The sequence below is a fragment of the Delphinus delphis genome, chromosome 3 (assembly GCF_949987515.2).
Source record: "Delphinus delphis chromosome 3, mDelDel1.2, whole genome shotgun sequence".
NCBI lineage: Eukaryota > Metazoa > Chordata > Mammalia > Artiodactyla > Delphinidae > Delphinus > Delphinus delphis.
Genome location: NC_082685.1, coordinates 32,875,549 through 32,903,482, shown reverse-complemented (window position 1 = coordinate 32,903,482; position 27,934 = coordinate 32,875,549). Strand labels below are relative to the sequence as shown.

Below are 27,934 nucleotides of genomic sequence, written 5' to 3'. Positions count from 1 at the left end.
TTGTAGCAGGAAGGACAAAGAGACCCCTAAGTGAAAAAAACTTACGATGAGGAAAATGGTTTGGTAATCTGAGCATACAAGGATCTCAGAATTTGTAGCAGAGAGTGGCTAAGGTTGGATTCCCTTCAGGACTCATGTCAGTAGTAAAATGATTGAATTCTTTTCTTCTCCCCTCACTTTGAAACCTGTCTATCACTTCTCTCCTTGGGGAGGGGGTGAGATCCCAGGATTTATGGATATTTAGGAAAGTGAAATGAGGTCTAAAGGAAGAGAGAGCTAATGCTCTCCCTGCTAATTAGGACAGATCAGGAATCAAATTATTATTAGAGAAAATAAAATAAATGTACCCCTAGTTTACAAACTAGGTCAGAACAAAGTACACAAGATTAAAGGCAGAGAGGAATGAGCTTATTTATTTTTTCTACCTGCTAATGCACCAGAATAAGATAATGAATATCAACTTTGTCTAAACTTTAAGGTCAAAGAGAATGGCTATGTGAATTCTGGCAATGTATTCACTTTAATAAAATTTGATCACTATAGAATAATTTGTGCAGCTTGATATATAGGAATTTTACTCAAATTTATATCAAAGTAACTATCATATCCATTTTTTATAACATGTTAGATATTTTTTCAAATTTAATCTCTTAATTTTACAAATTCTGATAAAGACACATTATCAACTAATCATTTTTACTGTTTTACCAATGTTCTCAGTCCAATAAATAAAAAACACAAGAGTAAATTCATCTTTCTTCATTTTTTGTTATAAAAATCATTCTTCACCTTAAACTTAACCTTTACCTGTGCCTTCATTTTTCTGCAAGGTATTTATCAATTTTATAATTTATATTCACCAGCAGGAAGTCTGTTCTGATTTTCAATATTTTCTTCATATTTCACCTCCTTGGTCTTAACCACTGTCTGTATGGTTATATTCCTTTTATGTTTAATGCCTCTTCAAATACAAAGTTTCATTTATTACCTCTACAAACTTATTCAATCCTTACTTTTGACAAAGCAACATTAAGTTTTCCCTTAAACTTGGAAAGAATGTCAGAATACAGTTTATTAATTTATTTAGAGAATATTTATTAAACATCTACTATGGACTGCACACATCCCATTTGCTGCAACACTACAAAAGCTGTAGTGCAAAATATTATTCTAGAACTCAACATCTGACCACAGAAAAATACCCACTCTACCCATGTATTATAAAAAGCATGTCAACAAAAATCCATTCGCTCTATGTTAAGATAATGATGACCAAATTTGGAATTTTTGTGAAATGTATTTTTGATGACCTATTATTGTTACATTAGGTGGATGGCATTAAAAGTAGAGACAAGGATGGAAGGAAGGAAGGGGAAGTGAAAGAGAGGGAGACATAGAGAGGGAGGGAGGAAGGTCCTCAATGCTTTGATCAAGCATTGATCAAAGAGACATACCTATTTCATTAAGGAAAAGCTCTTAGAAAGCAAAATTACTTTACTTGGATAAGCAGCTAGAATTGTATCCTCTTGTATTTCTGACATATTATACTGTAGAGTTGCTTATAAAAAGATTCTGTAAAATTAACAGCAGTTTAAAGAAAATGGAAAGTACCTAGCCAGCCACAATGCTTTTGCCCAAAACTATTAAAATATATTGAAAATATATTTTCCTTATACTTTTTATTCCTCTCTATCTCCTCATTGTTCCTTAGACATACGCAAGAAAAACTTTTATAATTCTCACCTTCTTATTCCTGGGTCTCAAACAAGTTTAGACATTATGTTTATAATTAACTTTATTGTCATTATTATCATTTAATTATTTTGTTTTGATTGTTATATATGAGAAAGCAGAAACTAAGTTAGACCTTTGTATGCATAACTGCTAGTACATAATACGAGTCCTATAATTGTTTTTTGAATGAAATGAAATTTGTAAAAAAAAAAGGAATGTATAAATCTCTATATTAACATTTCATATAAAACACATGACATAATTTTAAAATAATCACTGAAAATTTGACTATGGGACAACCTAAGAATATTTAGGGGATTAAAAAGTGCATTGGGTAAATGTCTATTTAGGTCTTCCACCCAATTTTTGATTGGGTTGTTTGCTTTTTGATATTGAGCTGCATGAGCTGCTTGTGTATTTTGGAGATTAATCCTTTGTCAGTTGCTTCATTTGCAAATATTTTCTCCCATTCTGAGGGTTGTCTTTTCATCTTATTTATGGTTTCCCTTTCCTTTGCTGTGCAAAAGCTTTTAAACTTAATTAGGTCCTGCTTATTTATTTTTGTTTTTATTTTCATTATTCTAGGAGGTGGGTCAAAAAGGATCTTGCTGTGATTTATGTCAAAGAGTGTTCTGCCTATGTTTTCTTCTAAGAGTTTTATAAGTGTCTGGCCTTACATTTAGGTCTTTAATCATTTTGAGCTTATTTTTGTGTATGGTGTTAGGAAATGTTCTAATTTCATTCTTTTAAATGTAGCTGTCCAGTTTTCCCAGCACCACTTATTGAAGAAGCTGTCTTTTCTCCACTGTATATTCTTGCCTCCTTTATCAAAGATAAGGTGACCATAGGTGCATGGGTTTATCTCTGGGCTTTCTATCCTGTTCCACTGACCTATATTTCTGTTTTTGTGCCAGCACCATACTGTCTTGATTACTGTAGCTTTGTAGTATAGTCTGAAGTCAGGGAGCCTGATTCCTCCAGCTCCATTTTTCGTTCTCAAGATTGCTTTGGCTATTCGGGGTCTTTTGTGTTTCCATACAAACTGTAAAATGTTTTGTTCCAGTTCTGTGAAAAATGCCATTGGTAATTTGATAGGGATTGCATCGAATCTGTAGATTGCTTTGGGTAGTGTAGTCATTTTCACAATGTTGATTCTTCCAATCCAAGAACATGGTATATCTCTCTATCTGTCTATGTTGTCTTTGATTTCTTTCATCAGTATCTCATAGCTTTCTGCATACAGGTCTTTTGCCTCCTTAGGTAGGTTTACTCCTAGGTATTCTATTCTTTTAGTTGCAATAGTAAATGGGATTCTTTCCTTAATTTCTCTTTCTGATTTTTCATTGTTAGTGTATAGGAATGCAAGAGATTTCTGTGTATTAATTTTGTATCCTGTGACTTTACTAAATTCATTGATTAGCTCTAGTAGTTTTCTGGTACAGATGTCCAACAAACACATGAAAAGATGCTCAACATCACTAATCATTAGAAAAGTGCAAGTCAAAACCACAATGAGGTATAACGTCACACCAGTCAGAATTGCCATCATCAAAAAATCTACAAACAATAAATGCTGGAGAGGGTGTGGAGAAAAGGGAACCCTCTTGCACTGTTGGTGGGAATGTAAATTGATAGTCACTATGGAGAACGGTATGGAAGTTCCTTAAAAAACTAAAAATAGAACTACCGTATGACCCAACAATCCCACTACTGGGCATATACCCTGAGAAACCATAATTCAAAAAGGTACGTGTACCACCATATTCATTGCAGCACTATTTACAATAGCCAGGACATGAAAGCAACCTAAATGTCCATCAACAGATGAATGGATAAAGAAGATATGGTACATATATACAATGGAATATTACTCAGTCATAAAATGGAACAAAATTGGATCATTTGCAGTGATATGGATGAACCTAGAATCTGTCATACAGAGAGAAGTAAGTCAGAAAGAGGAAAACATATATCGTATATTAACACATGTATATGGAATCTAGAAAAATGGTACTGATGAACCTATTGCAGGGCAGAAAAAGAGACGCAGCCGTAGAGAATGGACTTGGGGACACAGGGCAGGAAGGGGAGGGTGAGGTGAATTGAGAGAGTAGCACTGACATATTTAACTACCATGTGTAAAACAGCTAGCTAGTGGGAAGCGGCTGTATAGCACAGGGAGCTCAGCTCGGTGCTCCATGATGAACTAGAGGGGTGGGACGGGGGGAGGGGGTGGGAGGGAGGGGATATATGTATACATGTAACTGATTCACTTTGTCATACAGCAGAAACTAACACAACAGTGTAAAGCAGTTATACTCCAATAAAAAAAAAAAGAAAATACAAATCAAAACCATAATGAGTATCACTTCACATCCACTATGATAGCTTCATCAAAGTTCTGGGCAGTAACAAGTGTTGACAAGGAGGTGGAGAATTTGGAACCCTTGTACATTGCTAGTGGGAATATAAAATGATGAAAACTGCTTTGGAAAAGTTTGGCAGATTTTCAAATGTTAAACATAATGTTACCATATGCCTGAGCAATTCTACTCCCAGGTATACACCCAAAAGAGATGAAAACACACATTCACACGAAAACTTGTATGCAAATGTTAATAGCAGCATTATTCATAATAGCCAAAAAGTGGAAACTACCCAAATGTCCAACAACTGATGAATGAATGAACAAAATGTGGTATACCCATATAAAGGAATATTATTTGGCCACAGAAAGAATGAAGTACTGATCTATGATACAGCATGGATAAACCTAAAAAAGCTTCATTTTATTCATATGAAATGTCCAGAACAGGCAAATCCAGAGACACAGAAAATAAATCAGTGCTTTCCAGGGATCAGTGGAGGAGGCATGGGGCATGACTGCTAAGGGATATGGGGTTTCTTTTGGGAGTGATAAAGATGCTCTAAAATTAGATAGTGGTGATGGTTACATAACTCTGTTAATGTACTGAAAACCAGTGATTTATACACTGTAAAAGGATGAATTTTATGATATGCGAATTATAGTCCAATAAAGCTATCATTTTTTAATTTAAAAAAAGTGGATTTCGGAAAAAAATCCAGTTGGTAATTGTGCACTGCACAGTAATAAATATAAGTGAATATATAACACATTTTTTCTTAAATTATCTAATTTACTAAATTATACATATCCCAGTTTTCTTTTGCTTAGGGTTTGTTTGGTATATCTTTTTTTACTGTTTTGGTTTCAACCTTTCTGTGTGTTTATATGTTAAGTATACTTCTTATAAAGAAAAAATAGTGAAGTCTTGCTATTTTTTATATCTAGTCCTTAATGGTAGAGATTAGGACACAGACACATGCACAGAGAGAAGACCATGTAAAGATATAGGGAGAAGACTGCCATGCACATGCCAAGGCGGGAGGCCTGAAACAGAAAAAAACACTTTTGCCAACACCTTGATCTTGGACATCTATTCTCCAGAATTGTGAGAAAATAAATTTGTGTTTTTAAAGGCACCTAATCTATGTTATTTTATTATGACAACCCTAGCAATGTAATACAGATTAACTATGTCCAGTTGCACAGTTGTGCTACATGCGGTATCAGCTAGGGTTTCAGTCACATAGGACCCACCTGGGTTGCCATGTCCAAGATGGCTCAGGAGCTTAACAAGCATTTAGTGCTTTCTGTCAGCTGGTAATTCATTTAGGGCTGTCAAACTGAGCCTCTTACTTCTCCTCCATTTTGACCCTCCATGTGACTTGGGCTTCTCATAGCATTCTTGCTGGGTTCCAAGAAGCAGGAAAGGGAATCTACCAGTTCTCATAGAACCTAGGTTCAGAAGCATTATTTGCATTATCAAAACCAATTACAAGGCCAGATTAGATTCAGTTGGAAGGGAAGTAAGTTCCATCTCTTGATATGAAGAGAGGCAGCCAACCATGTTCAAGGAGGAGAAAAACTGTTAGAAACCATCACTGGAGAACATATAGCACAGCATCCTTGATTCATTAGACTCTACCTTAAATTTGGACTTTTATCCCTTATATTTCAATAGATCGGTGCCTTTAACCATTCTCCTACCCTCTGTACTATTACTGTCATATACTAATCTTCCACAAATGTTAGAAACTCTGAAACATATAGTCATTAATCTTCTTCCAGTATTCAGTATGTTTTAATATGTATTCACATATATATTATTTCCAGGGTTCTTTGTTTCTTTCTGTGGTTTCTTGCTTCACTTCAGATGATTTCTTTCAGTCTGAAGGACCTCTTTAGTATTTCCTGTATTGTCTACTGGAATTCACATTTTGTTTGTTTGAAAATATCTCTATTTTAACTTCATTTTTGAAGGATATTTTTGCTTGGATAGATTCTGGATTGGCGGGTTGTTTCCCCCATACCAACAGATGTTCCACTGTGTTTTGGCTTCCATAGTTACTGTTTAAGTCAGCTGTAATCTCATTATTTCTCCTTTTATAAAGTACTGTGCCCCTTACCCCAGTTGTTTTCATAAAATTATCTTTAAAGACGTTTGACTATTTTATAGTTAGATGTGGCCTTCTTTTTAATTAGCCTGCTTAGGGTTCCCTGAACTTACTAAAACCACATTTTGATGCTTTATCAGTTTCAGTGATTCCTTGGTTAGCATCTTTTCAAATAATGCTGTCCTTTTCTCTCTTCCGGGACTCCAATTTCAAACATACTAGTCAAGTTGACTATATCTTGCATGTCTCTTACATACTGCTCTGTTCTTTTGTACTGTGCACTTTACTTTGGATATTTCATTACTCTGCGTTCACTAATCTAGTCTTCTGTAGTGTTCAATTTCCTCTTAAGGCCACCAATAACCTCTTAATTTTAAACATCCTATTTTTCAGTTCTAAAACAACACTGTCAAACTACATACAGCCCATGGGCCATATACAGCCCACGACCTATTTTTGTAAAGAAAGTTTTATTGAAATATAGCCACATCCACTTGATTATGTATCATTTATGGCTGCTTTCACACTACAGCAGTGGAGTTAAATACTTGTGACAGAAACCACATGGCCCACAAAATCCAAAGTATTCATTACTTGGCCCTTTACAAAAAATGTTACCTCTGTTCTAGAATGCCCAATTGTTTTTTTAATATGGATTCCAATTCTCTGTTGAAATTCTCCAGTTCATTTTATTCATCTTTTCTTCGGTTACTTTAACATTTTTCTATTAATTATTTTAAAGTCCTTGACTACTATCTCCAACAATTGGATAATTTCTAGGTCTGCTTCTGTTGTCTGATTTTTCTCTTCATTTATAGCCACATTTTCCTGACCCTTCTCATGTCTAACTTTTTAAAAATTATGTTCCAGTCATTGTTTATAAAAGAACAATAGAGACCGAAGTCATGGTTACTTTTATCCAGGGAGGACTGGCAGGAGTTTGAAGGGTCACTTACAATTCTAACAAATACATGTGTTGGGCCTAAGATTCTCCTTTAGTTAGTTATAGTCCGCAAGTATCTCAAGAGCAAGCTTTGTAGTGTGTTTGGCATAGTATCTGCCCTCTAGTGGCACTTCTTCTAAGCACCATGAGGTGCTATCCCCTCTTTCCCTTCTTTCACCCACTGTAGCCTTCCCTGGCTTTTAGCTGATATACTGGCATGCTGCTGCCTCTTCCCTGAAAGACTGTCTTTTGGAGGTTTGGAGCTTAACTATTTAGCTCCTCACCTCACACAGATTCAAAATCTGGCAAAGAGAGCTTCAATGTATTTTTTGCAAACCCCTTCCTTCAGAATAATTTTGATACCAAAACACTATGAGACTGGATTTATTTCACTGTGCCCTTCTAACTAGCCCCAGCTTTCTGCACTACCATAGCATTCAGCAAATTTCCTGTTAGAAAACCCAGCTGTACATTTGGGGCTTCTCTAAGATTTCAATCTGTCATACCAGACAACATGTCCCAAAAGCTCTTCTGGTTTCCAATTTCTCTTCTGGTTTCTATTAGAGTCCTTCTGCCTCTAGTTGGGGATCTTCAGTCTCAGCAGGGGGAAAAAAAATCCAGTGGATAATCTCAGTTCGCCCAAGGAAAGCTTTTCTCCCTCTAGAATTTAATTCATGTAGTCTTACTTGGTTCCACAGCTCTACAATGTTTTAAGAAGTATGATTTTTATAATTCACTCATTTCTTTCAGTTGAAATGATTGCTTCAACCTATTACATCTTACTTGGAAGTGGAAATCCCACATTAAATATAATCCTAACTGCTATATTTAAGAACCTGAACAGTATAATCTGTAACTTACCTGTCTGCCTTTTTCTGTTACTGCTCCCTAGCGCACATGCTATGGTACAGCAAAATTGGATTTTTTAGTGTTTTTTAATAACAAACCAAATTTTCTTGCCTCGTGAGTCCCTGCTCATGCTGGTCGAGGCATCCTGTGCTTGCCTGAATTCTGTATGTTCTGTCTCACTTCAAATGCCATTCTTTTATGCAGTCTTTCTTAAATCCTCAATTGGAAATGATCTCTCCCTGCTTTAAAACACTTTACAGTATATTATACCTTCCTTATAAAACAAAATATTTTGTCTTATCTTCTCACTTTTTATTTAAAAAATTAATCATCTTATCTCCTTCAGTAGGCAGATTGTAAATGCCTTACAAGTAAGGTGTAGGCAAGTCCTTACAAGTAAGGACTGTGCTTGAGTCACTCTACTGGTCCTTAAACATCTTGCAGATAAAAGGTTGAGATGGGACAACTGTTCACTTGACAACTCCTTATTCTGTCATCGCTGTCTCTGCCTCTGTGATAGGCATGGAAGAGCCAATTTTGAAATAGCTTTACTGAGGTATAATTGACTTACAATAAACTGTAGGTATTTGATGTGTACTACTTGACAACTTATGACATAAGTATACACCCATGAAATCATAACCACAATCCAAATACTGAACTGCAAAGTCTCTTCATTCCCCTTTGTAATCTCTCCCTTCTGCCTCCAAACCCACATAACCACTGATTTATTTTCTGTTACTACAGATTAATCTGTGTTTTTCTGAATTTTAAATAAACAGAATCATACAGTGAGTACTCTGTTTGGTTTGTTTTCACAGTGTAATTATTTTGAGATTCATACATGTTGTTCCATGTTGATGGATATTTGGATTGCTTTCATACAGGGATTATTACAAATAAAGCTGTTATGAGCTTTCATGTACAAAACTTCATGTGGACATATGTTTTCACTTTTTGGGTGAATACCTAGACGTAGAATGGCTGGATCATATGGTAAGTGTGTATTTAACTATTTAAGAAGCTGTAAAACTGTTCTCCCAAGTGATTTTATCCTTTTAAATTCCCACCAACAGTTTATGAGATTTCCAGTTTCTCTTTATCCTTGACAACATGTGGTATAGTTAATCTTTTTTATTTTAACTATCCTAATAGGTATGTAGTCACATCTAATTGTTTTAATTTGTGCTTCTCTAGTGTCAAAATACTGTCAGCATTTTTTGTGCGATTATTTGCCGTCTATTCATTTCTTAACAGGGTATACACATACACATACAAATATACAGAATCACTATTAATTAAACCCTCATTAATTCACTGACCCAATATTGGCCAGATACCCTAATTTAGGAATGTGTATTTGGAAGTTACAAAGAGAAACAATCTCTTTGAGTGACTAAGCATGTAAAATGTTACCAAAGGTACTGTGGGCAGCCTTATCTCTTTGTAACTCTTTGAAGCAAATGAAGCTAATTTACCAACAGAGCGAATAAAATACATATTTAGAGAGAGGAAGAGATGGGACAGAGAGACAGAATACTGTTTGGATTCCACATATCTAAATTCCAGTTCTCATCATTCCTGAATCCCAACTGCTTCCTGACATCAGGTCTCAGAGGTACAACTTTTTTCTTGTTGATTTAACCTAGGTCCATCTGTCTTCTATAATTTGCAACTGAAGTTCCTCAAGCAGTGCTTATTTAATTCATTAAATATCTGTACACTATCAGAAGTAGGTTTTAAAGGTTGAATGACTATTTCAGAGCAGTTCAAATATTTATTCTTTTTTAAGGTGCTATATTTGGCAAGTATAATTTCATTGCATGTAAATATACCACACGTCATTGTTTTCATTTCTAGTTTATAATAATAACCTCTATATAGTGTTTTCACAGGATTAATGGCTGGATGGGGTTAATGGCTCTCAGCTATGCCATGGGCCATCAACTCTTCTCAGTTGGCCACTAATCCCCAGGAAATGCCTTGTACCTCAATCATTATGGTTTAATTAGGTCATTAAGGAGCTGCTGGTTAATTGCCACATTACAAGCATCAAGAGATGGGCAGGTGGCTGCAAAGACCAGAAGAATCACAGCATTCACAAAAACAGAATACGTGTGTGTGCGTGTGTGTGTGTGCGTGTGTGTAAGATATTAGAAAATGTTTCTGTATTTTTACCTGATAATTTTCAATTAAGGATATATTTATAAAATTACATTTTTTAAATTTTGGGGGCACTGCCCATGGGGGTTCCACCTCCAAATTCACTGCGGCCTGGCCTTGGACGTGACCCTGAGCCCACAGCCACCCACCACAAAATATTTTTGAATAAGAAATATAATTGTATTAATAAGCCCTGAAGAATATATCAAGTTTCAAATTTTACAAAGAATAATTGCCTAAAGTTTTTTCTAAGTGTGATTTAATATTAGGACATATAATTGGCAAGTTTCAAATCTAGATGTTCTATCAACTAGGTACCTTGTCTTGGTTAAGCCCTTTGTTCTGAAGCTCAGCCCTCTCATCCATAAGTTGGAAAAGCTGTACTAAAATTTGGGGTGTTCTGAGATTTTATTTAAATTTTAATTATTGAAAAACATATCAAAGCTAAGAAAAATTTTAGTCTTGCACAAGAAATATGAATTATCTTAGACTTTCACTGAATCCTGTTTATCTTATAGCCTCACACTGAGGATGTAAAAATCATAGTTTTCACAAATCACCAGTATCAAGAATCAAAGCATTTTTACTATACATCCTGCATATATTTAAAAGATAATAGGAGAATATTTTGAACAATTTTATGTCAATAATTTTAGCAATTTATATGAAATAAACAAATTCCCTAAGAGATACCAACTATCAAAGCTCTCTTAGGAAAAAAATTGATACCTCTATTAAAGAAATTAAATTTGTGATAAAATGTTTTCTCACAAAGAAAACTCTACAGCCCAGTGGCTATACCAAACGTTTAACAAGTAAATTATACTTATTCTACACAAGTTTTTCCAAAGCATCTAGACACATGCTCTTATAATCCCATTCTTCTGGAAGATAATATATATAGGAAAAGAGTCATTAGTTTGAATTTGGTAAATAAGATACTTCAGTTTTGACACTAAGACTCCGAACTTGATGGGAGAAAGGTTTACAGTTCCTTTCAGAATAAGAGTATTTTTACAAAAAAAAGAGAAATACACAATATCAATATTAAGAAAAACTGCATGAACTTCATGATACAAAATTAGTGCAAAAGGAATATTTAATATTGAATTAATATAATGGATTTACTTTCTGACAATATGACACTAGAAAATTATACATGGATTGATATTCCATGTAGCATAAATTGTGAGGCCCAAATTAATAAATGAGCAAATGTTTATGGATAAAGATTATTTTTTAAATGTAGTAACTAACATATCTTAAGGTTAATTCAATTAAAAACATTTATTAAAATCTGATAGGTACCGTGAGAATTTATGCTGGGAAAACAAGATGAAATCCAATGAATTTTTTTAAATCTAGGTTGCTTTCTCTGTCCACATTTTCTGAATGGCACAGTTCATCACATTCTTATTCATTAAACAGTACTGCTTTTTGGTTGTGTACATTACACTTGGAAACATTTGTGCCCACGAGACCGTTACTCTACACACATCTGCAATGCAGATAATAATAACTGACAGTCTCAGGACCAGAGAGAAGACGAATACATTGGAAGGTTTCTGTTAGTTAACATGGACATTAGGACAAAAGTGTATCTGAATTATAAGTTGTTTAAAACTCAAAGGAGTGAGAGTTCTACATTTTCCCCTAGAGAACAGTTCAGCCTAGCAACAGATCAGCCTAGTTGGAAATCTATGATAACAGAAATTAAAGACCAAAAGAAGGTTGGTATTCAGGGTCAAGGAGGTGTGGGAAATGCCATACTCCTCTTACTAACTTCCTGTCTATAATGATGCTGATTTGTTTTTGGACTGTCCTCCACTAGACTGTATTCATTCATTCAGCCAATGTATGACAACACACTTGTGACGGAATCTGTTCTAAGTCCCGGAATCACAGTGCAGAACAAGAGAGAGTAAGTTCTAGCTCTGATGGTGCTTATACTGCAGTGCCGAAGGAGCATAAAATAAACACTTTTAAAGAGGCTGAAGCATAATTTAGCGTAATAGAGTAGGAAATTTAGATAACTTAGATTGAGTCATCAGGGAAGACCACTAAGAGGCAGTGCCATTTGAGCTGGGATTGAATGGGCAGAAGCAGCCAGCCTGTGAAGATCCATGGAAGAGAACATCCTGAAGGCAGAAAGAACTGCTGGTCCACAAATAGTGAAGTGGGGATAAGAAGATGCGTCTGGCTAGAATGTAACAGGTGAGAGAGAAGCAAAATGAGGTGAGATCAGGGAGCGCTTATATGCAGCTGAGAAGTTGGGACTAAGTACATTTGTACACAGTCTCAAAATGCTGAACCATTGGAAATACGAGTGTAAAATCTCAGGAAGAGACGAAGCCCATGATACGGATTTGGGATTCCTTGGCATATAGATCATATTTAGGATTGTGTGATTGAATGAAAAATTATAAATAGAGAACAGAAAGGCCCCAAGATAGGGAAGTAGGCTATTCCTAAAATGTGATTATGTGCTCTGAAACTCTATAAAGCACTGGCTTCTTTTATATTTCAGTCAAGTTTAGGGAGGGAAGTTCAGAGAAGATGGGGCAGATAGGTAGTTGCTGGAGGCCTCATTAAGAAGGTAGGGTCCAGTTTAGAATATTTGAGCAGCAGCCCTAGAGAACAGGGTTGAATTTTATACTTAGGACAGAGATTTGTCTTTTGTTTAGTTCTGCCACCTTGGAAACACAGTAAATATCATTCACTTGGAGCTTGCACAGTACTGCTGGCTTGAAGGAGCCAACTTCCTGGCCAAGACATGAACCTGAGGGCTCTTCAACTTGTAATCTCAGATTGCTTTCTCCACCTCTCAGAAGGCATTCTTTGACGGGACACTTGCTGTTATGTCCCCTGACGCATGGTGCAATATTTAGCAGCTCTTAGCAATTTATATTCAGATAAGTGCACCTAACCTTTTGAGGAAACTTTTTAGGTCTAGCGGATACTGGCTGCTGAGGCTGCACAATGCAGAGAGAGGAGGACACCCACCCAGGTCCCAATCTGCCATCAGTGCCTCCCACTGGCCAAACCCAGGTGGAAGTAGTTGGCAGAGAAGGCTGGAAAGCATATGCTACAGGGAGCAGCCCTCCTGCCAATAGGGAGGAGCAGGGAAAACGCAAGGAATGGTTCTGAGGGCAAACAGGCCTGGGACTGCCATAGAGCATTCGAAACTATAGCTCAAGGATGATAAAGGAACTCAGGTACTGTTCATTTGAGCTGGCCAAAAAGTTCATTCGGGTTTTTACACAGGATGGTTCTAGTAGCGCTTCCTTGTCTTTAACTTCATTCGAAACAATTTTGTTAGACTGTATCATAACAGCAGTGATATCAGTGTGCTTTTTTTTTTTTTTTTTTTGCGGTACACGGGCCTCTCACTGTTGTGACCTCTCCCGTTGCAGAGCACAGGCTCCGGACGCGCAGGCTCAGCGGCCATGGCTCACGGGCCCAGCCGCTCTGCGACATGTGGGATCTTCCCAGACCGGGGCACGAACCCATGTCCCCTGCATCGGCAGGTGGACTCCCAACCACTGCGCCACCAGGGAAGCCCTATCAGTGTGCATTTTTAAAAAAAAAACATCAAAATCGGTGAATTTTTGTGTAGCCATTTTAATACTGAAGATGGAAGAAGAAACCCATCATTTTCAGCATATTATGCTTTATTATTTCAAGAAAGGTAAAAATGCAACTGAAATGCAAAAAAAGATCTGTGCAGTGTATGATGAAGGTGCTGTGACTGATCGAATGCATCAAAAGTGGTTTGTGAAGTTTCATGCTAGAGATTTCTCGCTGGAAGATGCTCCATGGTCGGGTAGACCAGTTGAAGTTAACAGTGATCAAACTGAGATATTGAAAACAATTGACGTTATACCATGCAGGAGATAGCCAACACTCTCAAAATATCCAAATCAAGCATTAAAAATCATTTGCACAGCTTGGTTATGTTAATGACTTAGATGTTTGGGTTTCACATTAAGCAAAAAAACCTTCTTGACCATATTTCCGCATGTGATTCTCCACTGAAACGTAATGAAAACGCTCTGTTTTTAAAACGAATTGTAACGGGCAATGAAAAGTGGATACTGTACAATAATGTGGAACGGAAGAGATCGTTGGGCAATAGAAATGAACCACCACCAACCACACCAAAGGCCAGTCTTCATCGAAAGAAGGTGATGTTGTGTAGATGGTGGGATTGGAAGGGAGTCCTGTATTATGAGTTCCTTCCAGAAAACGAAACAATTAATTCCAGCAAGTACTGCTCCCAGTTAGACCAACTGAAAGCAGCACTCGACAAAAAGCATCCGGAATTAGTCAACAGAAGACACATAATCTCCCATCAGGATAACGCAAGACTGCATGTTTGTTTGATGATCAGGCAAAAACTGTTACAGCTTGGCTGGGAAGTTCTGATTCATCTGCTGTATTCACCAGACATTGCACCTTCAGATTTCCACTTATTTTGGTCTCTACAAAATTGTCTTAGTGGAAAAAATTTCAATTCCCTGGAAGACTGTAAAAGGCACCTGGAACTATTCTTTGCTCAAAAAGATAAAAAGTTTGGGGAAGCTGGAATTATGTAGTTGCCTGAAAAATGGCAGAAGGTAAAGGAACAAAAGGGTGAATACGTTGTTCAATAAAATCTTGGTGAAAATGAAACGTGTCTTTTACTTAAAAACCAAAGGAACTTTTTGGCCAATCCAACACATTTCATAAGGGTAAATGCAGTAAAAACAAGCAAAAGATTCGAGCTGTCTCTATTTAATCAGACAGATCCCATTCAGACAAAGCACAATTCTAGGCTAAAGCACATCTTTTGGCACCTGTCTTAAATAAAGTATGTATATTTTCTAACATCCTTAAAAAATCTTACTAATAATTTAATGACACCCAAATCTGTATACATCAGAGTACTGAATATGCATCAAAGTTAGACTGAAAAGAAAAAATGTCACATTTTGTGCAGTTGGTAGTTTTTCACCAGGATTGCTGAAACTCTTGACTTTAAGTCAGATTTTGGTATACATCTGTTTTCTTGGCAGAGATATACCAAGTATACCCAGTCTGTTCTCTCCTTTAGTTTTTCAATGGTACATTAAAAACAGGATAAAACATCTAAACATCTCTGAAAGTCAACTAGTTGACTTTAACTCCTATGAAAAGGGCGAAATTTAATTTTACACTGGACAAAGAATCCAACCTGAAAAACCAAATTTACAATCATGAGGTTCTTAATATATTAAGGTGGTGTGAGTGGATTAAAGTGCTCCTGCTTACTTATTTGTAAAATGTAGTTAAACAAAACCTACCCTAGCTACATCAGAGGGCAGAAGGATGGTTAGAAAGTGCTTTGAAAATGTATAATTAGGTACAAATGTGAAGTAATATTATCCATGTTAACCTCTTATTGGTTGAGAAGTATTCAGTACTTTACATTTTCTGTAGAACAGGCACTTACAAGAAGTGGGGCTTAATAAATAATATTACCATGTTTCCCATAAGAATAATACTTTAAAAAGAATGACTCGGAATTCACCTGCAGAAGAAACTGAGGGTGCAAATGTCCCCGCATGCTGCTGACAGTCATTATGGATGACTGTAGTTCATGTGCTAAACAAACAAATGAAGAAGTAAGTGATGTTCTGCCTAAACTAGAAATTTGTAGCCAAGTAACAGCTGCAATTTTAGAGAAATAAACTCTTAAAGGAACAGCCAAACAAGACATGCTTTATCTTCATTTTCTCTTCTTTAGAAGGGAGTTTTACTCCTACGCATAATGAATGAGAGTATTTCCTGGCTCAGACTGATTCCATCACTAAAGTTACAATTCAGGTTACATAGGAATTCATCTACATCCTGGGTCTTTAACCAAATTCAGTCAACTAGTTCCTTGACTACATTTCTCGAGATTTTCTAATCCTCTGTTGGTGGTGAGAAGCAAAGTTTTATACAGACAGGTCAACTAAGATTAAAGCTAAAAGGAGGAAACAATTTTCATTTTACAAGAGAGCAGAGTTAGGAGAGTATCTTTCAATCTCTCACTCTTTTTGTAAGGGGGGTGTCAGGGTACAGTGAAGGGATAGTAGAAGTAAAAACTATGGGTATCTAACGCCACTCTGTAGGATTTTGGTTCTCAAGGTAGGTTTTGCTTAGTAGTGAAGTAGTGATGATTGACTAATTATTCCTGTGACACAGTTACTGACTGCCCACTATGTGCTAGCCCTGTGACTCTCATTAGGGCCAATTTTGTGCTCACTCCAAGGGACACTCAGCAGTGTTCGTAGACATTTTTTGTTTTTACACTCTGCTCTTTACAGCTCTGCTGAGTAGAGGCCAGGAATGCTACAGGACAGTTCCCCACCCCACCCCCAACAAAGAATTAGCAAGAAACTGTGGTTTGATATTGATAACTGAGATAATTATCAAGCCTTAAATGTCAATAGTGCTGAGGGTTAAGATGCTCTGTGCTAGTCACAGTGCTAGGTTATAATGATGAGCAAAACCGAACATACAAGCATCTTGCTTTCACAACACAATTCATTTGGGAAAAAAAATCTTATTCAAATAATAGTCTACAATAATTTTTAAAATATAAACTATGATTACTGCTTTGAAGGGATGATAGATCACCTTATGAAAGCACATACAACAGAGGGATTTGACCTGCACAGGAAAAAGCAGTTCGTTTTTTTTTTTTTTTTTTAAAGAAATCATAGCTAAAGTACCAGAATTTTTAGTAATCTGTGTTTTCCTGAATTGAGAGAGTCAGGATTTTAATCATGTCAATATTGCTCAACTGGCTTTTGAAATATTTTCTTTGGTTACAGTAATAAAATTGTATATAACCAAAACCTTATTTTTTTCTTTGCTATGGCCTGTAGTTCCATATTCCAAATTTAATATGCAGCAGTAGAAAAAAAGTTGAAAATATTCTTTAGAGATAGGCTGCCTGTTTTTCGGCTATACAGAGGACTTGTCAACACACACACACACACACACACACACAAATGTTTTAAGATTTATGCAATTGATTTACCCTAGTATTTTTCAGGATCTGTCTTTTTGTCATTCGGTTCTCATACAGAAGACCAGACCAAAAGACATGGTCTTCCGAAAAATTGATAGTTTTTGTTTTTGTTTTTTAACATGAAGAAGTTACTATTCTTTGAGATAATTTAATACATTTTCTCATCTTCCACTCACTTCTTAAGTCCATCTATCTGTTTTTCAGCATTTCTGTTTCTACTGCAACTATTTTAATGCAAGATCTTAAAGTTCAGGTCATATTGAGATGTCATTCTTATTAGTTGTGGACAAAACAAAATCTTTCGTGAATTCTCTTGATGCTTAGCTTTTACTCTACCACAATTTCTTATTTCTTCTACTCCCTAGCCCATTCCTTTCCCCTCCCTAGCCCATTCCTTTCCCCTCTTTCCCTTTTTCATTGTGTTGTTGTGTTGTTTTCTTCCTGCCCTGATATATATTCAACCTATTTTACAAGGTTCAGTTGTCAACATCTTTATTGTTCAGTTCATACAGAGAATGTACTACCCCTTTGATTCATATCATCTCCTTCTTGGGGTACTGGAAACACACAGGCACTGACAGAATCTGTTTAAATATGTGAATATCTAAACAGGTAAATATTTAATATTCAAATCTAGTAATATACAAATAAGCTTGGTTACTGAAGCAATTCAGCTTGAACCTATTCACACATTCCTAGTTCATCATCATCAAAATCTACCTCTCCAACCTTTATCACCTTCACCTTCAAGATCTTTGTGGTGTTTCAACATTTCTACCAAAGTCTCAAAACTGACTTTTATAAAGGAAAAAAAAAAAAAAGCTTTCCCCTTACTTCTCAGGTGGAATTATCTCTGTCAATTAGATTCTCATGTCTGCCAAGTCCATCATTCCTACTCCCATCACGACCTCTCCAGTGGTAGTCTCATTATTTCACACCTGACCAACTGCATCATTCTCCTAAGGGGTGACCCCTGTCCAAGCACATCACTACATCCTCCTTCCCATAATTTCACATTCTGTTACCAAAGTAACCCAATATTCCCCAAACACCAAGCCAAACACAATAATGCCTTCCTCAAAAGTTCTTCAATGAATTCTCTTTACTATCATCATAAGGTTCACATACTTTATTCTTTGTCCTACATATGCCCTCATATAAACCTTCCCCTGAAGTCTTCTTGAAAACATCCTTTTTCAAATTTCCTGCAATATTCCTTCTGAGAGATTCCTAAAAGACTTTTCTGAATACAGTTTCTTTATGATCACTTCTTTCTCAATATTTATTACATGTATCATGTACAGTATTTGACATTTCACTAAACTACCTTATACTGTTAATTGTCTTTGTTCTGTTCTACTCATTTCTTTCAAATTATATTGTAAGATCCTTTGGATGGGGGAATTCCCTGGTGGTCCAGTGGTTAGGACTCAATGCTTTCACTGCTGAGGACCCAGGTTCAATCCCTGGTTGGGGAACTAAGGTCCCACAAGCTACTCGGCATGGCAAAACAAAACAAAACAAACCAAAAAAAAAAAACTCCAAAGGTCCTATGGATGGGATGTAGGCCTTAAACTTCTTTAAACTTTTATTTTTAAACATTTTCTCTTCAACATCTAGCGAATGCCCCAAGTCTACTGAACATAGAGAATATTTGGTGATGATGTTAATAATGTGTGCAATTTGTACAAGAAGAAAAACTGCTGCTCAGTATCATATAATAACAGATAGAGCTAGAGAGGATAAAACAATAATTTTAAAATTATTAAAAACATTTTTATTTCTAAATTAATTTAATGAATATTGTTAAGTATCAATAGTAAGCAATCTTTACTCAACAGTCTTTAAGGATAACCTCAGTTTGGTATGATCTCTTAGGTTCACTTTGTTCCTCAGGGAAACAGACTTCATGATGAAGCAGTTTTGAATATAAAAACAGGTTTGTTTCATTTCCTCATAGGAAAAAAACCCTCCATATAACACTTAACGAAAAAGAGTAATTTTCAGTAAGTGTTTGCATATTTTCCTATATACTTACTTCTCCCATCAAGTTCTAAAACACAGTAGAAATGAGAGATTCATAATTTTGTCACAGCCACATAGCCTATAATTCTGTCAACAGAACTTCTATCCATTCACCATAAAGCCCTGAATATCTAGGATTAGGAAACTAAACTCATTGACCTAAAGCCAGAGATATAAAACCCTTACAAGTACCTAAGCACTTATGATGAGACTGGTTCTTCCATTTCCTCTCTAAGGATGTAGAGGTGTGTTTTACATCCTGAAAATAATAGAATAACTGAGTTTATGTTGCATGGCTACAAGCAGCAGTTACTGGACAAGAGAATAGGACACAAAACCACCTGAGCTGGTTGTTTAGTGTGTTGTAGGGAGAGGAGCTGATGGCTGGTTTCCTCTTTCCCTCTGACAGCCAGCAGCACATGAACATTATTGTTAGACTATTCCGACCATGCAGTTTTTCACCTTGATTCAAAGCAATGAAACTGACATTGCTCTCCCCCACATTGACTGGAAGAAATCAATATGATAGTAAAAATATTGCTGATTCTAGGGATATGGAACATCAAAGTGATCCTTATTATGAGGCATAAACTTAAAATTATTTTAAAAAGTAAATTACTGAGTGCTTTTTGGAGGAAATTTAAATAGATGGTGCTAAAGTACCCTTAAGAAGTTACAAATAAATCAACAAGGACAAAGTCTACAATATCATTATCATTATATCATACATCAAGTTGAATATATGGCAAAGGAAAAATTAAGCATGATACAAAGTGATTGTGTAATTGTGACAATATTTATGCCACCAGCTATGAATGCATCATTATGGTCTTTGGATATACCCAATACCGAAACACAGAATTCAAATGAAAAGAAAAAAAATTAAAAATATATGTATTGGCTTATATTTTAGAGTTTCAGCATTATTTTATGGTTCAATAATAATAAAATTTGCTTTTACTTTGTAATATAAAGTATCTGGTAAATCAAGTCTCTACTCATTCATCATCTTTTCATTACCCCTTTATAAAGAATCCCGATATATACTACTCTGCATTTACTGCTATTTAACTTAGGAAGTTAGATAGTAAGCATCATAAAGACATTAGTGTCTAGCAATAGTGATAATCAATGATAGATTATACAGATATCATCAAATATCTAAACAGTTTTACCACATATTATGAGCTTAGTATTTTCTTCTATTATTATTTTATTACTTGTCATTATGATTACTTCATTTCCTCACTATCAATTTTTTCTGATGTGTACTGACAGAGACTGCTACAAAGTTAAGCTAGGCTTTGCTATGCTTTGGGTCTGCAAGCTTACCTTGTTTCTTTAAAATATATCTGTTCCCATGAAACTGTGAGCAGTTTAAGCATGAGAACTTTGTGATCTTAATTTTCTTATTCCTAGAACAGGACTTGGCACCTGGTAGGCAATGGGTTAATGTCTGAGGAATGATCAAATGTGTGTGCTAGAAATTTGAAATAAAAGTTGGCAACCAAGATGTTGTGGTGGGAAAATTAACTTACAAAATTAAATTTGTCAGTCCAGTGTGATTTTCTAAGTATATACTTCTCCTATTTATAACTCTGAACTGCTGTTCCAAAAATAAAATGCAATAATTACTTTAGATGCATATTTTAATGATTTTATGAATCACTGTGGTTGTGACAAACATATGTGTTAGAGCATATTTATTAAAATATTTTGTTAGCGAAGGGTATCCACAAAGATCTAGCTACAAAGATGTTCATCATTAAGTTGTTTTTGACAGAGGACAATTCCAAAAATATATAAATGCCAAATAATGGAAACTTGGTTCGATAAAATTATGCTTAACTATTAAGACATAATAATATTGCCATAAACAGTATTTATTATCAAGAAAAATGAATATTATACTAGGTAAGAAAGATATGATAAAACTATATGCATAATATGACCCCTTAAAAAAATAAAATTTAGATATATGTCAAATAGGATAGAAGAACAGAAATTCAATGATTAATGGAAGTTTTCTATGGGTAAGGAAATTGTACAATATTTTTATTTTTAACCTTTTGCTCTTTAGTGTTCTCTCCAGTGAACCTATAATAAACATGTGTTGCATTTTTTTAAATGTTACTTTTAACTGAGAAAAATGATCACTGGTACAATGAAAAAGGTTTATTTCATGTGATTATATAATTCACCAGAGTGTTTTATACACAATTTTTTAATAATCTGGGACAAAATTACTTTCTAATTTTCTTGCTTACTCTATCCTTTATCATCTCTGACCCAAACTAATTTTGAAGCTGGATGTCAGATTTTCTAACACTGACTTCTTCTCACAAACAGTATAAAATTTAATCTGATAATCAAATAAGTTCAACAAAATATTTTATTTTTGTGCCCAATGTGCTCTAGATACAAAGACAACCAGATGAGTAAGGTACAGACTCTTTCCTTAAAGGCTCATAATTAAGAAGGAGTAAGACAAGCGCACTTAAAAGTATGCCAGAAAAAAAACCAGAAAAGAGACATTGGAAAGACATGGTTTTAAATGTGACACTCTAAGGAATTTATAAATGCTTGCCAACAAAACCCTAAAACGCAAAACACATCAAGGAAATTCACAAAGCATCAGGAGCCTAATACTATAAAAGATTATAATGACACCTTCAACTTATTTCTTTCAGGATAATTATAAATAAATAAAATGCATCACATTCTGTTTGTTAGTTTAATGCTTTCCGCAGCTCTACTTCCCTTAAAACCACACTAGTGGCTATTAATGGATTATTCTCATCCAGTGCTATATCAATTAGAGGAACAAATTGGAAAAAGGCAGGATGTAAATCAATCCTTTTTCAAACACAGAGGGCAAGTAGATGAACCAATATACATCCCCTAAAGTCTTAGCAGCAAAATAATTTCCGCCTCCAGGAAGTATATTTGAAAAACACACAACATAGCATCTTTTGTTTGCTTTAGTTTTTGTTTGTTTTTGATAAGATAGTCTGATACATTTGATTAGTATAATCTTAATAACAAATAAAATTTTTGAGAACATAATGGTCACTTCTGAATGGTTATCCACAAAACTAACAATAATTATTCATATAAGTAAAACTCAAGTAATTCATCAAACTTATGGTAGTTTTGCTACATGACCTTCAGAATACATTATTCTTAGTAACTCCAAAAGAAATATTTAAGTGCAAGCAGCTGAGAAGACCAACCACAGTTGGAAAACATTAAATCTTTTTCTTAGAAAATTAACCTTTTTTTTTGAGATACCATGAGAGCTCATCAGGAATTTGTCATAGGTTGATGAATATTAATAACTATTTGTTTCTGCCCCACATTGCCCTATTTATCCCAATATTTATATAGAGCAATTTCTATTTCCTAGTTGTATAATTAGTAATTATCCAGTTGGACAAAGACCAGGGCTAGCTCAATGTTGTATTCATCACCTAGAGCACTGCTGGCCTTCAGGCAGTAAAATATTAATAACAATAAAAGCTTCCACAAGCAAAGCTAGACGAAGCACAAGAGGATAGGAGCAATCACTCACTCCAACACCAGCAACTTCACCCTGATCAGAAAAGGTCATCCACAAGACAAAAAGGCAGAATTCCTCATCCTGTTCAGACTCTGGAGTTAGCTATATTACATTATGACAGTTTGTAGTGAATCAACAGTAAGGTCTAAAAATCCTCCAGGAAATGAACTGAGACCGCTTAACATTAGACCTCTCTAAGTGCTATATTTTAATGATTATTGTTTGTTTGCTTGTTTTTAGAAACAAAATTAAGTCTAAGTTGGTCTGCAGATGTTACCCTGGCCTCTTACATTTGCACCACTCCCTCCATCACTCTCAGACCAGCAAAGGGATGGAGATTAGTGGTCATTATGTAAAAACTTAAAAAAACAGGTTCCACAAAGAACCTCATTTCCAGCCTGGCTCTTATATCACGTGTTCTAGGGTTGCCTTGTAACAACATATGGGAAAGACATCAAATGTTCCCAAACAACCTTGGCAATACCGTAACTATCAAATTTCTAGCAGAATATCAAGGGCTGTATTTGGCAACCATTAAATAAATGAGTAGTTTTGGCAGGATCAACAATTCTATGCTCTTTCTTTACAACAAAACAAAAGAAAAAGTCCAAGAGCTTCTTTATACAGTTTCAATTCATATAATAAAAAGTACCCTTTCCTGTAACTGAATTGTCATTTTTTTCCATTTATTTTCTTAATGTTGTCCTTGTTATTTTCTATTGCTATCTTTCAAGATGATAAATGCAAAACAGAAGGCTTGCGCTAATTACCGTACTATAGTTGTCCTTCACTCACAATAATTCAACATGTCAATACCTTGCATCTTAAAAGCTAAATTCATTCCACTTTTTGCCTCCTAATTTGTTACAATTCCTATGGAAGCATAATGTGACAACAAAACTCTAGCTCTGAAACCCCAAAGTGTGTTAATTAAATAATGCTGCAGGGAGGTAAAAGATTGTTCTTAACGATTAACTGATTCAATTTTTAGTGATCAACAGACATAAAGGAGTTATAATCCTTCATGGACAACACCCATATACACAAGACACCTGACATTAATGGAATATACCAAATATAAATGAGAAAAAAAATCTGACCTAGCAACTGGATAATATTTACACAACATATACATTGATGGTAGTGAAAATGAATTGTTCCTAAATATTGGATATTTCACACAGTGAGTATTCTTATGCTTGAACTATCTCGCATACTGAATATGAAACTATATCTTGGGTATTAAAATGATCAGACTGAGGAAGCTGTCCCTAGGGTATGGCAAACTGGCATTGCCATCTAGGTCCCATCTTTCGTGTAGCCCCACATGCTGTTACAGGCTCTGGGCAGCTGCTGTGCAGAGACCAAGCAGCCAGCATGGAGGGAAAAGGTAGTCTCTCCACCATCTGGTGATAAAAGACCCTTGGGGGGCTCATATTAGGTCACAAGCTTATCTGCCACCACATGACAGGATCTTGGCCAAACACCCTTTTTCTATTTGTCACAGTCCTCTTGAGGCATAGCATGTGGGGTGTGTGGGTATATCCCTACACATGCATCATATTTGGCCTTTTCCAATCTGTTCTCAACAGAGCAGCCAGAACCATCTTTATAGAACGTAAATCAGATCCAGTCACACCACTGCTTTCTCACCGCACTTAGGACAAAATCCAAACTCCTTGGTTACAAGACCCTGCCTAATCTGGTTTCTACCCAGTATCAGTTTCTTTTTAGATCACTTTCCCTATGGTTTCTTAAGCACCAATGCCTTTGGCCTCCTTTCTGTTTCTTGAATTAGCCAAGATTTTTCCTCACTTTTGAGACTTTGCACTCTCTCTTCCCTATGCCTAGAAACTGTTTCCCCAGTTTTGGGTATGCCTCTTACTTTCCATTCTTCAGGTCTTGACTCAGATGTCACCTCCTCAGGGTGGCCTTCTAGGTCCACACTCCCTGAAACACCCTCCTGAGTTATTTGCCATCATTCTATATGTTTCTTATGTGCATATAATAATCTATAATTATTTGCTTTTAACAATTGTGGGGACATTTCCTTGTCTTTTCAGGTGTTCCCACTAGAATGAAGCTTCATGAGGGCAACAACCACTCACCTTTTCTTCACTGTTATATCCTCAATTCCTGGCCCATAGTGGCGTGTCAATAAATATCTGCTGTTGAATAAATACATGAACAAATAACTGGCTGAGTTGACTTAATGGGAACTGGGGACCAGCAGTCTTTGGATATAATTGACTCCAATCATAAATTTTTAAAATATAGTTTATTGCAAATTCCACTTTCAACCAAGGGATGGTCTATCAAAATAATCAGCTTTTCCCTTTTATATTTATCTTTCCTAGAATTTATATACCCTAGTTAAGGAAGGAAAAATTTATTACGTTGAGCACCTATACATTAACTGTTATATATCTCACCCACCCTGTACAGAGGTATGTTATAGATATGGACACAGAATTCAAGAAATGTTAAAAATATAGCTGCTTCTACAAATAATTTACCTATTACTAATTTATCACCATAAAGATCAGATACAAACTCAAGTTTACTTAACTCCTTGGGCTGACTTTATTGTCAAGGGTAAATAACATAAGGCAGAATCTGGGGAAAAACTTAAATCAACTTAAAAACTTCTTGTTATGTGGATTAAAAAAAGGCATGCCATGACACTAATAAGTATAGTCAAATAAACAATGAGAGATAAAACCACTGGGCACTTTATAATATCCTTAGTACCCTTAGCATAAGTTTTTGGATTCTTTACTTAGCTTATTACATCAAGTAAACAGAGCTGAAAATAAATGTACCCAGAAAAATACATAAACTTAGCTTACTAAATTATGCTCTAACGATTAGAAAAGATGAGTTCACTGCTAAGGGAATATATCACAATATCAAGGGATGTTTGTTTTGTTTTTTTGCGGTATGTGGGCCTTTCACTGTTGTGGCCTCTCCCATTGCGGAGCACAGGCTCCGGACGCGCAGGCTCAGCGGCCATGGCTCACGGGCCCAGCCGCTCCGTGGCATGTGGGATCTTCCCGGACCGGGGCATGAACCCATGTCCCCTGCATCGGCAGGTGGACTCTCAACCACTGTGCCACCAGGAAAGCGCAAGGGGTGTTTTTATTTATTACAACCATCTACCCAATTATCAAATCTATACTATTTCTTAATTTTATTGGTCATAATAATGAACAATAATATGTGTTTATAATTTAATGTCTTATGTTATCATAAGTGAGAATGAGAGAATTTCTCCAGGGGAGAGACTAAAATTCTCTATTAGTAAATACTTGTTTTACTATGTTACAAAGGTTTAAATTTTGTAATAATTTTAATTTTCAAGGTAGCCTTTCTAAAAAAATCACAGTTAGAAATGTTAAGGAAAAAGAAAACCTATGACAAAGGTAGCTTCTGTTCTACATATCTTAAAACCTATAATAAGCAAGACACAGAAAGAAAAAAAATTCATGATCTCACTTATATGTGGAATCTAAAATGGTTGAATACATAAAAACAGAGAATAGAATGATGATTACCAGAGGCTGGGAGGTGGGGGAAATAGAGAGATGTTGGTCAAAGGGTACAAAGTAGCAGTTACGTAGAATGAATGAATAAGTCTAAAGATTTGATGTATAGCATGATGACTACAGTTAAAAATATTGTATTGAATACTGGAAATTTGCTAAGAGAGTAGATTTCAGGGGCTTTTATTACAACAAATGAAAGGGTAACTATGTGAGGAGAAGATATACATTAGCTTGACTGTAACAATCATTTCACTATGAATATCTATATTGAATCATCACATTGTATGCCTTGAATACATACAATTTTTATTTTTAAAAAAGTGGGCTGGAGGACAGAGAAAAGAACCAAAAGATAGATCCTTGGAGAAATAAAAAGACCTTAAAAGTGAGGGTAAACAGAGTCCAATATTCTGTTATTTGGCAGATGACAGAATATCAATTCTCCATTTCTTATCAGAAGTAGTCATGGGGAACAAAGCACTTCTATAATGGTAAACCTCCAAAAATCAGATCCTCCTTAAAAACAATGAGAACCCTGGCAAAATTTGTCAAATTCAACTTTTTCAGAGCCCTGGAAATTAACCAATGACTTAATCTGAGGAGCATTTATTCAAGAAAAATGGCTGAAAATGATAGTAACAGTGAGGTCTGTGGTGCTTTCATTTGCTCTATTCACATTCTCTTCTCCACAATTCTGTAGTGGCTTTGAAAGCCAAAAAGCCTTGCAATCAAGGTTGCTGTGAAAAATAGCAGCCTAGTAGCTGCCAGAGGAAACAGAATGGCTTTGGAGTTTCTCAAAAAGTCTCATCCCCAAATAGCTTTCAATGTTTTGACCTTTCTGGAAACTCCCATGAAATGTCTCATTCACAGGGCTTGTTGTTGTTTGAACTAATTCAGCGAGAAAAGCCCCATTCCCATCAATGCAAAACCATCAGTGGCAACTGTTTCACACTGCAGCTCCCTGAGGTTATAATGCCAGTTTGGGCAACAGAGCTGGAGGAATCAAGCTCCTTGACTTCAAACTATATTACAAAGCTACAATAATCAAAACAGTATTGTACTGGCACAAAAATAGAAATATAGATCAATGGAACAGAATAGAAAGCCCAGAAATAAACCCATGCACCTATCGTCAATTAATCTATGACAAAGGAGGCAAGAATATACAATGGAGAAAAGAAAGCCTCTTCAATAAGTGGTGGTGGGAAAACTGCACAGCTACACATAAAAGAATGAAATTAGAACATTCTCTAATACCATACACAAAAATAAACTCAAAATGCATCAAAGACCTAAATGTAAGGTCAGACACTATAATATTCTCACAAGAAAACACTGGCAGAACACCCTTTGACATAAATTGCAACAATATCTTTTTTGATCCACCTCCTAAAGAAAATAAAAATAAGCAAATGAGACCTAATCAAACTTAAAAGCTTTTGCACAGCAAAGGAAACCAAAACAAAAAGACAACCCACAGAATGGGAGAAAATATTTGCAAATGATGTGACCAACAAGGGATTAATCTCCAAAATATAAAAACAGCTCATGCAGCTCTGTCAAAAAAACAAACAACCCAATCAAAAAATGGGCAGAAG

At 35.6% G+C, this 27,934-nt stretch overlaps 1 long non-coding RNA gene across 1 annotated transcript in view; it reads left to right on the top strand.

Moving 5' to 3' along the window:
- Positions 1-24,942, top strand: part of LOC132421966 (uncharacterized) — a 320,837-nt gene extending 295,895 nt beyond the window's left edge. The window contains exon 3 of the long non-coding RNA XR_009518796.1: positions 24,855-24,942. This is a non-coding gene — a long non-coding RNA (uncharacterized lncRNA). The remainder of the gene's footprint in view (positions 1-24,854) is intronic.
- Positions 24,943-27,934: the final 2,992 nt, after the last annotated feature.